Source organism: Dromaius novaehollandiae, chromosome Z (assembly GCF_036370855.1).
Source record: "Dromaius novaehollandiae isolate bDroNov1 chromosome Z, bDroNov1.hap1, whole genome shotgun sequence".
NCBI classification, from domain to species: Eukaryota; Metazoa; Chordata; class Aves; order Casuariiformes; family Dromaiidae; genus Dromaius; species Dromaius novaehollandiae.
This window is the reverse complement of record NC_088132.1, coordinates 78,785,545-78,799,721: the sequence shown is the minus strand read 5'-3', so window position 1 is coordinate 78,799,721 and position 14,177 is coordinate 78,785,545. Positions and strand designations below refer to the sequence as shown.

The 14,177-nt window shown below is 39.1% G+C and overlaps 1 long non-coding RNA gene across 1 annotated transcript; it reads left to right on the top strand.

The window, feature by feature from the left end:
* Positions 1-3,490: 3,490 nt before the first annotated feature.
* On the top strand, positions 3,491-7,893 carry LOC112985113 (uncharacterized). Its single transcript, XR_003259665.2, has 3 exons — positions 3,491-3,618; positions 7,067-7,296; positions 7,659-7,893. It is a non-coding gene; the product is annotated as an uncharacterized LOC112985113 (long non-coding RNA).
* Positions 7,894-14,177: the final 6,284 nt, after the last annotated feature.

Here is a 14,177-nt window from a genome sequence, read left to right as displayed (position 1 = left end):
ACAGACGCAGCCCTAGTGATATATTAGATGCAACCTTTGTTTACCATCTTGCTAATTAATGCACCATTGATTTGGGATTAAAATTGGATCTTATCTGCCAAGAGCACTGTATGTGAATTGATCTAGTATCGCTAAGTTGTATACATTATCAACAACCATGTAACACTGTCTGCCATATTTATATTTTCAAAGCCCTGTGTTAGAATATGTAAATGTCTGCATACATGGATATAGAAATACTCTGAATGTAAAATTATCAAGCACCCATAAGGTTAATTCATTAAGGAAGAATGCTTAGTCAAGTAGTCAACTTCTGTGGACTAAAAATGTGTAGTCCCCAATTGGAAAAAATAAATATATAAAATTCCAAATATAAAACTACCTAGTTTTCTGCTGGGAAAAGATACTTATGTAAATATCTTCTGCAATTATTTAGTTATTTTGTCTCAGCTATGTTAGCATCTGTTATTCCAGGGCAAAAAAACAGATTCGTGGTCAGACAGTGGATCTTGAGACCTAATGTTGAAACTTTTTTCAAACTGACTGCGCTTTATCCCTTTGAGCTTGTCTAAAAGGGGAGCGTATAAATTATCACTGAACTTAAGCAGCTCCCAGCTCAGACTGGGTCACTTTCCTGGATGAACGTGGCAGTGTGCATGTCAGTGCTGTGGGAGCTCGGCAGTCCAACAAGGTGATGCCAACTGATTTCAGGTGCCTCCAGAGTAAGACGTGATCTGAATCACTTGCTTGGGCTAGACACTGTCCGTAAAACTTGAAAAGCTTAAGTGTTGCAGTATACAATCTGAATACAGTATTGTAACGAGCAGCTTACTCTGGGCCTGTATTTTCACCCAGCATCCTGAGTTAGGGTTTACATAACAGTTGTATATCAAGGTTTTTTGCCCAGGTAGTTATACTGTTTCCCAATTCAGCATTTCGCAGAATTTGATCCCCAAAACAGAATTTTCCAACAAAGGTAAAAAAGGCCATATCATTCATCTTGTTTGGGTGCTCAGACTTACATACACCCAAGTTGAAAACAGTTTATTTTTCCTCAGTGATTCTGCTTGCTGATGCATCTCAGCTTTTGTGATAGCTGATTTTTGTTGTTTCAGCTCTGGCTCCAAGGGGCCATAAAATGAGCGGAGGATTTCAACTTTCGTCTTTTAAAAGTAAGTTTATAGCTTCCCTATTTGTTGAGAAAAGCTTGGAGAAAAATTGGGCAAGTGTATCCTGACAGGAAGAAAGCAAGGATGCTAGCCAGAGGGAATATTAGGAATATTCAGTGAGCAGGTTTTTCAGTGTCTCGGGTCGTGAGAGCTCTAAATGTTGAATGAGATAATCAGATAGTGCTGTAATAGCAGCTTCCCTCCCAGAAGTGATGCGAATCGCTGCTATTATTTTGTAAGATGCTTTGAGATCATATGATGGAAAGCCCTGCAGGAAGGTAAGATACTATTTCTTATTGCCATTGCCTTCTCTCTCTAAGCTATTCAGTGCTCTCAGTTAATGACTACACTAGTCATTATCTTTCCTATATTTCACTATTATACTATATTACACCAGTCACTGTCTTTCCTCTATTTCACTATTAAATGAGACTTACTTTTCATTCAAATGTTATTGAAGAAGTTAGTGCATCTAATTGAAGGTTTCTGACCCATTTATGGTGGTTTTAAAAGCTTAATCTTTGACTTTGAGGGCCTGGATGACCCTGATTACATGAACCATGAGCTACAATACGACTTTCTATATTTTCTCTGTCATTAAATACTCTGATTCATTTGATAGCAATATGACATACATCTTTCTACCTTCATGTGTATTATGTGTATATTCAGTGATATCAGTAAAATAAATGTTGAAGCAATACGCTTATTTATCATGTACCACTGCTATATCAGTCTTACTGTTACAATCGTATTGTGCAAACACTTTTAATACAGATAGGTAAGTTTAGAATTCAGTTCTTTAGAAGTCTGCTTAGGAGATTACGCATGTGGTTTTCTCCTAGAAATCATAGGAACTGAGCAGATAGCAACAGCAGGAGGAAAAGTAGCAGCTTCTATGTGAAGAAGAGCCTCTTTAGGCTCCTTTACAATCCAGGAAAAGTATAGAGTGTTTTGGAACTTTGAGGGATTGATCAAAGAAGTCCTACTCATGCAAGCAATCCAATGGGACAAAGATAAGGCCTCCTTAGATGACTAAATCCAGTTATTTACAAATGCTTGGCAAGACCGGGATGGAGAAAGTCTTCCTTTTGCAGAGAAGGAAAAGTTCAGAGGAGCCTTTACCTCCTATGTGAGTGTAGTTAACATGAATTGACATGGAACTCCTAAGGGTCATAGCAAATAAGGTCATACTATATTTGGCACATTTTTAGGTAGGTCTGTATCAATATGTATGTTAGTGAGAGGTGGCCAACAATCTCACTCTGAGAAACTCTTCTCAATTATTTTTAACTTTTGTTATTTGGAGTACATTTACATATAAGGTGTCCTCTTCTAGGGGAGTTTCAGGAGGTTTTAGGGGGTATTTTGTATAGTTTTCCTAAATCATCCATCAAAACAATGGAATCTCTATAAAGATGAAAGGAAAACGGATTATTCCAGGGTACATTGAGGAACAGGGAAAGAGTCCTAAATGGATATACAGTTCTCTAGAACTGGGACTGGACAAAGGCTATTTAAATGAGTGGCAATCCTCATCGGTGCATCATGAAATGTGATGTCCTGGGCAGTCAGTTCTGTGTGATCACTGAATCAAAGATGGCATTCAAATGAAGGCATAGAAACAGGTGGTAATGGACACTCATGTTTCTAATATCTTCAATTTTCAGAGGGCATACCTTTCTAACCTTACTGAAGTTCTTTGAATGTTACTCCCTATTTGGGACTAAGAAACAAAATTAGGTCACTCTAAGATTACACCCATGTGCTCACAATCATTCCCAGGCACTGAAGCCATTTGACACAGACACATCAATATCCATAGTATTAAACTTTCTTAACCTCTGAAAAGGAATGGCTGCATCCAAATTTCCTGTTGTGTATGGTGTCTGGCATGTGCTAACACCGGCACTGAATTGTCTGGGAGGATGTTAATTGACCCAGGCAAAAAATGTGCCAGGGACGATTCCCACAATTTGAAGTGGGAGACTGAGTTTCAGAGTGGTAGCATTTCCTAGTATTGTTAAACTGAAAAACATAAATGTGGCCTCTTGTGTCCACAAGTTGTGTCATGTTTGTCAATCAGCTTAAGGAAAGCAATCTTTTCCTGGGGGATATTCAGGCGATAAAAACAGAATTCTGTTAAATGGACAAATAAACTCTGCAAAATCCTTGCCCTCCCAGCTCGAACTGTGCTAAGGTACTTAACAGGACTGGCAGCCTTACCGTGTAAGGATATGGAGTTTGCTCCAAAGGAGGCTATTAGGGGACAGGAGAGCGCAGGTATATTTCTATACTGACCCATTTATCTTCAGTTCAGGTCGCTGATAAAGAGGAGGATTCCACCTCCATATTTCCCCCCAAATGGCTACAATCATCTTCTATCCATCATGACATGTTTCAAGGAAGAAGTTAGAAATCTCTCGGCCCTCAAGGACTGACTGACAAGGTAGTGAATAAAAACACAAGTTTTAGCAGGCCAAAAGCAATGCCAGCCAAACTGCAAAAGCTGCAATATTTTTTGATATTTTATTGAATGTCACTTCAGACAGGGAAACAATCTTAAACTTAGTATAACACCTTCTAAGCTATCTATCTTGAGACTCAATCTCTTTTCTTGATAGAGAGATACTATGTTTTATTTATTTCTTTATTTATTTGTTTGCATGGCATTGATTGTTTGCCGAGGCCTTGCAAACAGGAACAAAGACAAGATCCTTGCTCCAAACTGCAGCATGCTAAAACAACGGGTGGAATGCTTTGGGAGGTTGTGGGAATGCGTCAAGGCTAATATTTCTAAAAGCCATTAGTGATTTTGGAATAACCTCATTATTCGGTTGCTTTAGCTTGTGACACCTTCAATGAGATTTGTTTTGGTAATGCTGAGCACCCTCCTTTCTGAAAGTCAGATCCCTCTAGTACAACTGAACTCTAGCATTTTAAATTACTAGTGATTTCTGAAAATAGCAACTCAGTTCATCATTTAGTACAATGTCCTGTGGTTCTTGAGTATTTCTGACACCATGGCAATGCAAATAAATCATGAAAGAGTTTGGATTACTGTTTATCTTTTTTGTTTCATGAAGTTTTTCTCCTTGTTAAAATTTTGAGAAATTTTGGGCAATGCATTTTTTGTAAACACTTTCTCAGGAAAATGTTTATGATCTGTTTTGAGAAAAGGGACTTTAATATTTTAGGGAAAGTATTGTCAGTCAGATCCTTTTTGTTTTAGTGAGGGTGGTTTTTGTTCTACCATCATCACAGCTTGTCCGTAAAGCAGAACAGATCAGTGCTCTACTGCCATCAGTCTCTCAATATTGTCTCTATGCCATTCACTTTCCTGAGTGCTGACAGGGGAGGAAAGAAAGGGTTGAGATCAGATGATTTTACCTACACAGACCACAGATGAAGAGGGTCAGGAAAATAAAATGACTTTTTTTTTTTTTTTAATGCAAGAAAATGTTTAGAATGATACTTGCTTTTTTCCTAGAGAAGCTTTACCCCATTTCTCTTGTGGATCTTACAGAGACAAGTCCTTCATAGGCCAGTTACTCATCTTTTTCTGTCCTTGAAAGATTTTTCAGTTCACTCAATGCTGTGCTGCCTTTCAAGAGAACTGTGAAGTGCCCCCCTTTCCCTCCCCACACAAAGGGAGGCAGTCAAAAATCTGTTTTAACAAGGAAACTTCTGGCTTTGTGACTGTCATTTCCTTTTCTAGTCTTACTAACCTTTGTGCTGCCTCTTAAGAAGCTTGGATAATTTTGAGACCATAATGAGACCATAATATCATAATTGAGCCTATAAACTCACAATTTTAAGACTATAATGGTTCTCTAGTTTGACCTGCGGCAAAAAAATGGCCAAGGAATTTCATGAAGTGGCTCCTGAATCAAATTCATCATTTCTACTGTAGAAACAGAGCCTGGGGTGATGGTCTGTTCTATATATAAACATACAGAATGCGCTAGTACGAGAAATACCTAAAACGTCTCTTTTCTTTGCACCCCTGTCCCTGGTAAATCCCTCACTACAGGGTTTGCATTTTCCTGGGACAGGATCTCAGGGAATGACCACTATTCTTGCGCATTTTCTTTACAAAGGGAAATTTCTATTTGTCAGGGACTTTTCATTCTTTTGAGCCTTTGTCACTAAAGGCCAAGAACAGGAAAAGATGTCAATACAGTCCTCAGATATAAAGGAATGGATAATCTACCATGTTCCTAGTACAAATGCGTTGGGCCAAATTGCCCTCAGTGCTCAAAACTGCCACATTTTGTTTTGAACTTGTTTAACATCTGTTTGAATCCATTGGACTGACACGACATGGCATTACTAGCTATATCAAAGAAATTTTATCATCAGTTTTCTTCCATGTAACTGTTTTCAGACTACGATTTGCTCTTCAATATTTAATAAATGAAATTCATTTAAATCAGTCTATGGTGAGTTCCATACTATTTTAGCTAAACTGCGCCCACCATGTGAGATAGATATTTAAAGTCCGTAGCAGTATCTCTGCAGTGCATGGCAATCTGAAATAAAAACACATTGTGAGCCACTTAGGCAGCAGTTAGAGCTCTGATGCGCCTGTTCTCCTACCAAGTTCTTGGAGCTCAGGAAGGGCAGTTGACCTGCTTTCGGCAAAAAACTAGATGCAGCTCACCCTTACCAATACACAGCCTTCTCTCACTCTTGCTCTGGACTTACCGTGCATCCTGTGTATAACCGGTGTACTTTTTGCAGAGTGGGATGGTTGGCTGCCCAGCTCCAGACGTAGGTGGGAGACAGAGCTGCAGAAATCCTTTTGGAGATGCAATTCTCCTGATCTGCTGTGGGGGGGAAGTTGTTTGTCATTTGTCCACATGAAGGCCTTTTTGCATCTTTGGCAATATCTTTTAGCACTTTGTCGGCTGGCTGAAGATTTCGACCTCATTGTCTTTAAGAGATTTTTTTCAGTTGTTGTGGTCTTTGTTCTAGAGTCAAAACTGAATTTTGGTAAGCAACATGCATACCACAGAGTAACACTGCTGAACCTTAACCAAAGTGCTTGGAGAACTCTTTGAGAAATACTTATTTATTTAAAATATTGTTTCATTATTGTAGAATTTAAAGCAAGCATGTGACACAAACCTTAGTAAGTCAGATTTGTTTGTTTTTTCCTGTTAGAAAGTGGCAAAATAAACACTTTTTTAAATTCGCTTTTTAAATTTGCTTTTTTTATTTTTTCTAGTGGAAGCATTTGAAAAAGCATAAATGAATTTCTTACCTCCTAACTGAAAATGTACATGTTTATATGCAAGCATACACAAAGTGAGAGTGCATCTAAGACACAGCAGTCAGTAATCTCAGTTATCCTAATGTTCTTCTTGAAATGCTGTATAATATAAATAGCATTAAGCTCATTACAAAGTTTTGGTTTCGCATGTTATTTGTGTTAAGGTAATTAAAAAGGTGAGTTAGTGTATCATCTGTTGGGTGTTCCAGCTGGGGCAAAGACAAAGGCATCAGCTCTCAGTTGTTCGTATTAAAACTGGGTAAACGATATTTATATGTATTTATTGTTGCCCATGAATGCTTCAGGAAGTGTTTTGCTACTAGTGGGTTTCAGCAAATACAGAGAGTCAGGTCCTTGCTTCCACTGATGCCCTTACAGTGTAAAGAAACGTTATAGTAGGTTTGAATTCTGCATATCATTCATGATGGCTTTGAGAGTTTTTTATGTAAATAACTATCTGGCCCTTATTTATTTTTAGAAAGCATTATTAAACAAAACAACCAAGTAAAGAAGCAAACAGGTGCTTCAGAGAACTGGGCAAGGGAAGAGAAGACACGGGGTAAATAGAATATACTGGATTCTTAGGATTCACCAGCTCCTGGATCTTTTCTCTTGCTTCTAGGATACCCTTCCTAAAGGACTACTACCAGATGACTGCCACAGCTTTCAAAAATGGGCACAATTGGAGTCAAACCCATCAAAAGACAGAAGAGGAAAGAACCAATACTTTAGCCAAGTGAGCAGAGAAGCATCTATTTTGTTCCTGCCAATAAACTGAAGACAACAAGCAGAGAGTGCAATAACGATGTATAAGCCATAACTTGATGAAAGAATACCTAAAGGTGAACTTCGGTAAGTACAAGTAGGAATGACTTTCTTAGGACCAGTGCTGCTTATAGTCTAACTCAGCTAAACGTTCTTCAGTCAGTGTTTCGGCTTTTAGATTGTGTCAAAATGACAGAATATTCAGGGGGGAAAGCAAGCCCATGGCTACCACCACCGATTCAGAGACCCCCAAGAACAGGTCAGGGAGAAGGGATGTGCAAGAAACTTCCAGAGGAGAAAACCAGGTGTCCCTGGCTTGCTTTGAGGCTTTGCTTGGGTTTTATTTCTTTGGGGTGTTTTTTCCCATAATCATAACTGTGTGATTTGTTCAGTCATTTGCAGGCAAGGAAAGCCTAAGAGAGATTACTAAAACACGATTCTGTCCACAGGGCAGGGCATGCACACGCCACGGCATCTCCAGCAGTCCTGGCCCTCCACTGGCCCCGCTGGAAGGACTCCTGTCACCCCAATGTGGCCTTCTTGAGCCCGTGTGCCCCAATTTTCCTTCCTCAGAACGGGTGTAGGTTGTGCCCAGGATATGCACATGGATGGATGCACCTGGAAATGTTTCTGTATCCTACTGAGAGAGTTATCCGGCGGTTTAGTCTCCTTTTAGACACTCAAGGTTGGAAAAAGATGATGTTATGTTTTTATTTCTTTCATAATATATACTACCTACCTATTTTTTTCCCCTCAAAACACAGCTTTCATACTTTCAGTTTTTTGCCTTTGGGAGACAATAAAAAAAGGCTGTTTCTTCTCATAGTCTCGTGTTTTTCAATTGAGCGGGGGAAGGGGAAGGGAGAGCTGCAGCTGGTACACTATTTCTTACTTTATTTACCTATTATAACAATGTTATTTTCTCTTTCAAATTGTTTAGCACAGGAGCACAATGTTACTGAAATAAAGTAATTCTTTCATCCTCCTTTATGCAAAATTCACAGCTACATGGAAAGGAATGCAGGTAGATATTTACCCACCAGACGAATTAAATCAGACAAAAGAACACAATATTCCTCCCAGGGTTACTCCTAGTTTAAGATTTGAGAATATCTACAGAAAAAAAGGTTATCAGTATAGGAGGGGATTTTTTTCTCTGTTTAATGGTGTCTACCGGCATCGTAATTTGAATCACATTCCTTCCCTTAAGCATAAGATATTCACTGAAACATTACTCAGAAGAGATTTCTCTCTGCTTCCAAAACTTAGTGCCTTGGAAAGGGACGCATTGCTCTCTGGAAGGTCCGTCTCTGTCCACTGATTATTGACAGAGCATTGATGACTACCTTACTGCTCAAGTGTGAAACTTTAGGATGTGTGAAGTCAAGTGAAATAAGTTCCCCACATTACGAAAGCTGACATCAGACCCTATTTAATTTGACCCATTAAAATTGACTACTGCCCTCCCAAGTATTCAACTTCTGCATGATTTCCAGATCAAATTTTTAAAATTTGTTTTTGAATCCATGAATTAATTCCCTTAAATTAATAATAGATAAGGCAGGACTGAGATTCTGCTAAAACACACTTCAGTTTGAAGAGATTTAGATAAACCTGTAATGGTGGTATATTATTTCATGATGGAAAACCAGTCTAAATAGAAATCCCCTTTCTCTACACATACAGCCTAATTATAACATTGATTATTGATATAGCGATTTATAGCTGGATCGGGAAAATTACCAATTTAACCAAAGCTCATTGTTTATTTTTGGCACATGGATTTACTTGAACTCTGTCAATTCTAGGTGAAAGGACAAATCTGGTAGTTTTAGAAGCAAATAATGATAAATTAGCATGTCTGTGTATGGGCAGAGTGGGAAGATGTTTATGTATGAGAAGCAGCAGGAAAACAAATGCACATTTGGAAACTATGACCTATCGTCTCTTTGTGCCTTGCCCTAAATTCTACTGCAATTTGGGATCAGTCAGGGGATTCCTTTAGAAAGAGACCAAACAAAAGAGCCACATGTTCTAATATAAATGCTCTAAATGATCCAATTTGAGCAGAACATTTTAAATTGAAATAATACGTGTGCTTTCCTCCCAGCTTATAAACTCTTTGCTGAAACCTGGATGTGCATTTCTTCCTTAAGGAGGTAATGCACACCGTGCTGCTCAGGAATTCAGGAATTCAAAGTACAAAATGTAGCAAAGCACTGGGATAAAGAGCTACAAAACAGAAAGCAATATAGATATAGTTTCTATTGATTCCCTTGTAACACATTCTCTCAAAAAGAGGTGATATTGTGATCTGAATCAGCATAGCCATTTCATAATTACAGTGACTGAGGCTTCTAGCTAATGGAGATGAAACAGGTAAGGATGCCTGCTATCTGCAAAGTTAACGAGAAGACTGGAGTACTTTGAAAGTCTGTTCTTGCAAAACGGCTGCTAAACAACCGTGGTCTTTGATTCCCAGCAGTTGTGATCTTGTCAGGAATATCAATTACCACATCCCAGCTGAGGATTTGTATCCCTGAAAGATGCTGTGACCTGGAAAAGGGAGGTTTGGAGCCGTGAGTTGGCCCCTCGGCTTTCACAGAGAAATCAGAGCCTGTCACTGACTCCACAGTGGCAGCTGGCAGTGCTGGGGCAGGGGGCACCTGGGAGGGAGCCACGTCACTGTGGAGGTTTCTGTCAACTTAGCAGATCTGGCAAGGCAAAACGAGGGAGGCAGCCAAAGAAAACCATTAAAGCATGCCCTAATTTCTTTTTCCTTTTTTTTGTTTTGTTTTTTTGGTAGTTTTTTTCCCCTCCTTTCTATTAAATACAGGAAGTTTACTTTACATTTGCTGCTGTTGCATTATTGGGTTTCACACGCTGTTCAGCATCTTTATAAACTGCAAACAAGACATAATGGTCAACCAGCAATGCCTCATATAATGACACAGTCAATAATGCTAAACTGTGGCTGAATAACTTCTCTGCATTAATCTTGAAATAACTCACCAGAGATGAACATCATTATTATTACCCTCCCTCCCCGAGAAAAGAAACCTGAAGCTCAGCCAAGAAAGATTGGTCTTTTATTCAAAAGTTTTGCTAATACACATTTTAGATGTTCCTCTGTGAGGTATGAAATGTGTCAGCTAGGTTCTACTCTGAGATTTAAAAAAACATGTTGCATTGGCTACCCCAAAGTGATTCCCTTAACAGCAGGTCTCCAGCGAGGGCTCTAGAATAGAGAATGAATTATTCTTCATTAATGCTTAAATGTTTAGTGAGCATTTTGGCTGTGGCTGGTCTGCTCAGTGAGCAAACCCTGCTCAGCATGTATGCTGTCCCCACACACTCCCCTGGGGCAAGGGTAGAGTAAAATAGCAGCATGCTCACACCTCCATAGTAAGAGAAAAAAGCTCCCATGATATACACAATGCCCAGTGACCATTTTTTCACTTTAAACTCGTGACACATCCAGGCACATGTGTATTTTCATGAAGGACATAAATATGGCTTTATGGACTTGCACACTGTTTTCAGAAATTGGCTTTTCCTCTGATTTTCACTGAAATGTGACAAACTGTTCGTTATGCAGCTTTGCTTCCTATTGCAAATAATTGTCACTTTGCTAGCTCTAGCGAGTGATTAAGGCTGAGACTCTGTGTTCAGTTCTCCCTGTTTTGCTCATATGCTCCAGTTTGTCTGCCTCATTTTCACACAAAAACGTTTCTGTGTTGCTTTGTTATCCAAAATGACTCTGTGACAGTTTTGATGCACTCGTTTTACCCATTCCAGCTGGAATTCTGGAAACAGCCAATGCATTACCGAGTAACTAAAACCCTGCAGTTTTCAGCCTCATGACAGAAGCAGAAATGATTAGAAGCTACTATTTAGTGTGCATGTCATCAGAGCTTTGTAGTCACACAGAATTTGGTAGACCATATTTAGCCTTGGCATTAAAAAACACAGTTCTTCATAAAATCAGACTCTGAGCTCAACGTTATCCATCAGCAAACAGTAGCAAACAAGCAAAACAGACAAAAATAACAATTTTTTCCATGATAAAGATTTGTAAGGTTTACTTAGCTGTGGAAGAGAAAATGATCAATTCTTCAGGTTAAACAATAATAACATATAACACACAGTGTCTTTACCTCGGGATATTGTAACTCTGTACAGAGAAAGTCTCAGGAAATTATCCCCTGTTCCATACTGGGGAACTGAGTCAAGAAGAGGAGGCCTAAGTGGCCTCAGATGGCTAGAATCAGGGATGGAGGGAGAAGTGCTTTAAAACCTGAAACTCAGCTATGCCACACTTTTTCCTTTGGGCAAAAAAAAAGCACTTTTTTCTCCTATTAAACTCAATAAGAGAGATCTCAGGAATAACTGGTGTCTAATGTATTCTAGACATACGAGACTACCCAAGACTGTTCATGAGGCTAGCAGACACAACACAGGACCTGTTTGTCTTCTGAATTTTTGAAGCAGCATCTCAAGGCTGGGCAAGGTACTCTAAAATGGTGTCTGAAGTGGCAGTAGACATCTGTGTCCACGTACCTGAATTGCTCTCCTTTTCTGCAGAAACGTGGACTATTTTTTTCAGGGGAGGGATCCAGAGCTGGATTCAGTGCCCATAGGACTGTATAGGACTGTATAGGACTGTATAGGACAGGACAGGACAGGACAGGACAGGACAGGACAGGACAGGACAGGACAGGAAAGGAAGAGAAAAAGAAGAAAAGAAAGAAAAGAAACTATAAATCCTTTTAATGCCCTCTCCTATCTTAAAGGCAGTGAGTTGCTTGGTCAAACGAATGGTGTGTGCAGAAGAATCATTTCACAGAACTGAAGTTGCTCCCAGGTGAGACCAGTGGCCCAACCCTTTGCATCTGTATTCATAAACATTTAAAATACAAGTGACAGAATTTCTTGCTGGGATTAAGGACACTTTTTTCTCCTCTTACACAACTAGTTAGATTCATAGAATGTGCTTGTTGCTTTTTTCTAAAGCAGAATACAGCAGAGCTGGACAGTATAGGGGCTGGCATAGTACTTGCAAGTCCTACTGTATATTTTAGTATATAGGATTTATTCTCTCTCCCTTCTCCCTGGGTCTGGAGTGGAAAATAAGAGCGCATCCTAAATATCCTTAATACCTACGATCATGTGTGGTACTCCTACCGGAGATGATACCACCACCAGCAATCTGCCCTTGATAGCAGCAGGCAAAGAAGCCACAGTAGCAACAAGAGAACCTATGGCAGACTTGCACTGTATATCAGACTTGTGCACCATAAAATATGGTAGATTACTTCATCTGCTTTACATCACTTTAACTTTGCAGTAGGGCTGAATGATCAATGCCAACAACTTTATGAGTCTGACTTTGCTTCCTGCTCATATGGAGGTAACCAGATGTTCTAGTAAAACACATATAAATAAGCTGACAGGTCAACCTGGACTTTTATTAGTGGACAAAAACCCAGAACATACTTTTTCTGGATGATAAAAGATTACTGGTTCCCATAGGAGATCTTTTACAGTGTCATAAATCCTCCATCTGGCATTTCATTCACTTCACTGTCCAAATATTTGCAATGTGCTGATGCATTGAATTTTCTTTGCTTTCTTAATATCTATTCATCTGTGAACTTCTTTTCTACATGTCCAAGTGGAAGGAGGTCCCCAGTGGCTCAGTGCTTAACTGCCTCATGTCTTAGAAAAAAACACATTCCCTTTTTTCTCCTTTAGAGATTGTGTCACTCACACACTGAGAATTTTCTAACTCAACCGATTTTTGCAATGTTGGATTTCTAGAATGAAACGTAATTTCCATAGACACATCTAGGAATAAGATGGGGAAGCTAATGCTGAGTGGAACTCCCAGTTTTTATAATGCCTTACTCATTCTATCTTCTTACTCTAGAGGAGAGTTCAAGTATAGAAAATATACCCACATTTAGGAAGATTTACCTAGAAAAGACGATGCCTCAAGAAAGTCAGGTTTGGGTTCCTAGAGTTACCCTTGCTGCTTTAAGTTATCTTGTTTCCACAAATGCCTGTGGCCACTCTTCAGGTTGCCTCAAAGCTCATAGCCAGCCAGATCTGAGATGTAGAACCTTAGTTGTCCAGTTCAACATGGGAAGCTCCACTGAGCATCTGGGCACCACAGACCCCCTCCTGGGTCTGTGGGTTGTGAGCTGGGTCTGGTTGGTTGAGGGAAACTCATGGCTGACTCTTAGTTTCAATGTCAGCACATCCAAAGTGTCAGTATCAAAGCCATATTTACATTTTCTCTTTGCCTTTTGTTTACTCTTTTATGCTTTCTTTATTTTTAATTATCTTTAAGGAAACATAATCTAACAAATATAACAGGCAAAGCAATATTTTTAGCCCATCTCAACCAGCTTTCTTCTCTTTTCCACTAAAATGGCTTTCATTACCTTTTTTATTCTATCTAAAAGTCCATTAAATGATGGAAGAAGTTCACTTTAAAAGGTCTTGACATTTCAAGAGGAAATAGAAATATTGTTAAATTAAAGCCTTTTTTATTACTTTACTTTTTATATTTTAAAACTGTTCTTTTTTATTTCCTTCTTTAGCTTTAATAACAAGTCCAAAAGATTTTATTGGTGGTTTTGCAATGGGTATAAAATGGGAGTAATAGCAAGCTGGAAATATCCTGGAGGGGACTTCAGAAAGTCATTCAGTCCTGTCCCTCTTGGATCTGGCTCACTGCAATTTAGGCCTGTGTCTTCCACAATAGGCATCAAAAACAAACTATCCCTGCATAGCTAGCAGACGCTTTTACAAATATGGAAACCATTATCTATCTTGAAACCTTAGACTGTGCTGCACTGTTAAGTGGCATAACAGCAAACAAAGTTTTTGTTAACATTTTGACCTCACTGAATGCCAAAGACTCCTTGCTAGCCTAAGAAAATGGTGCTTAATAGCAAACATAT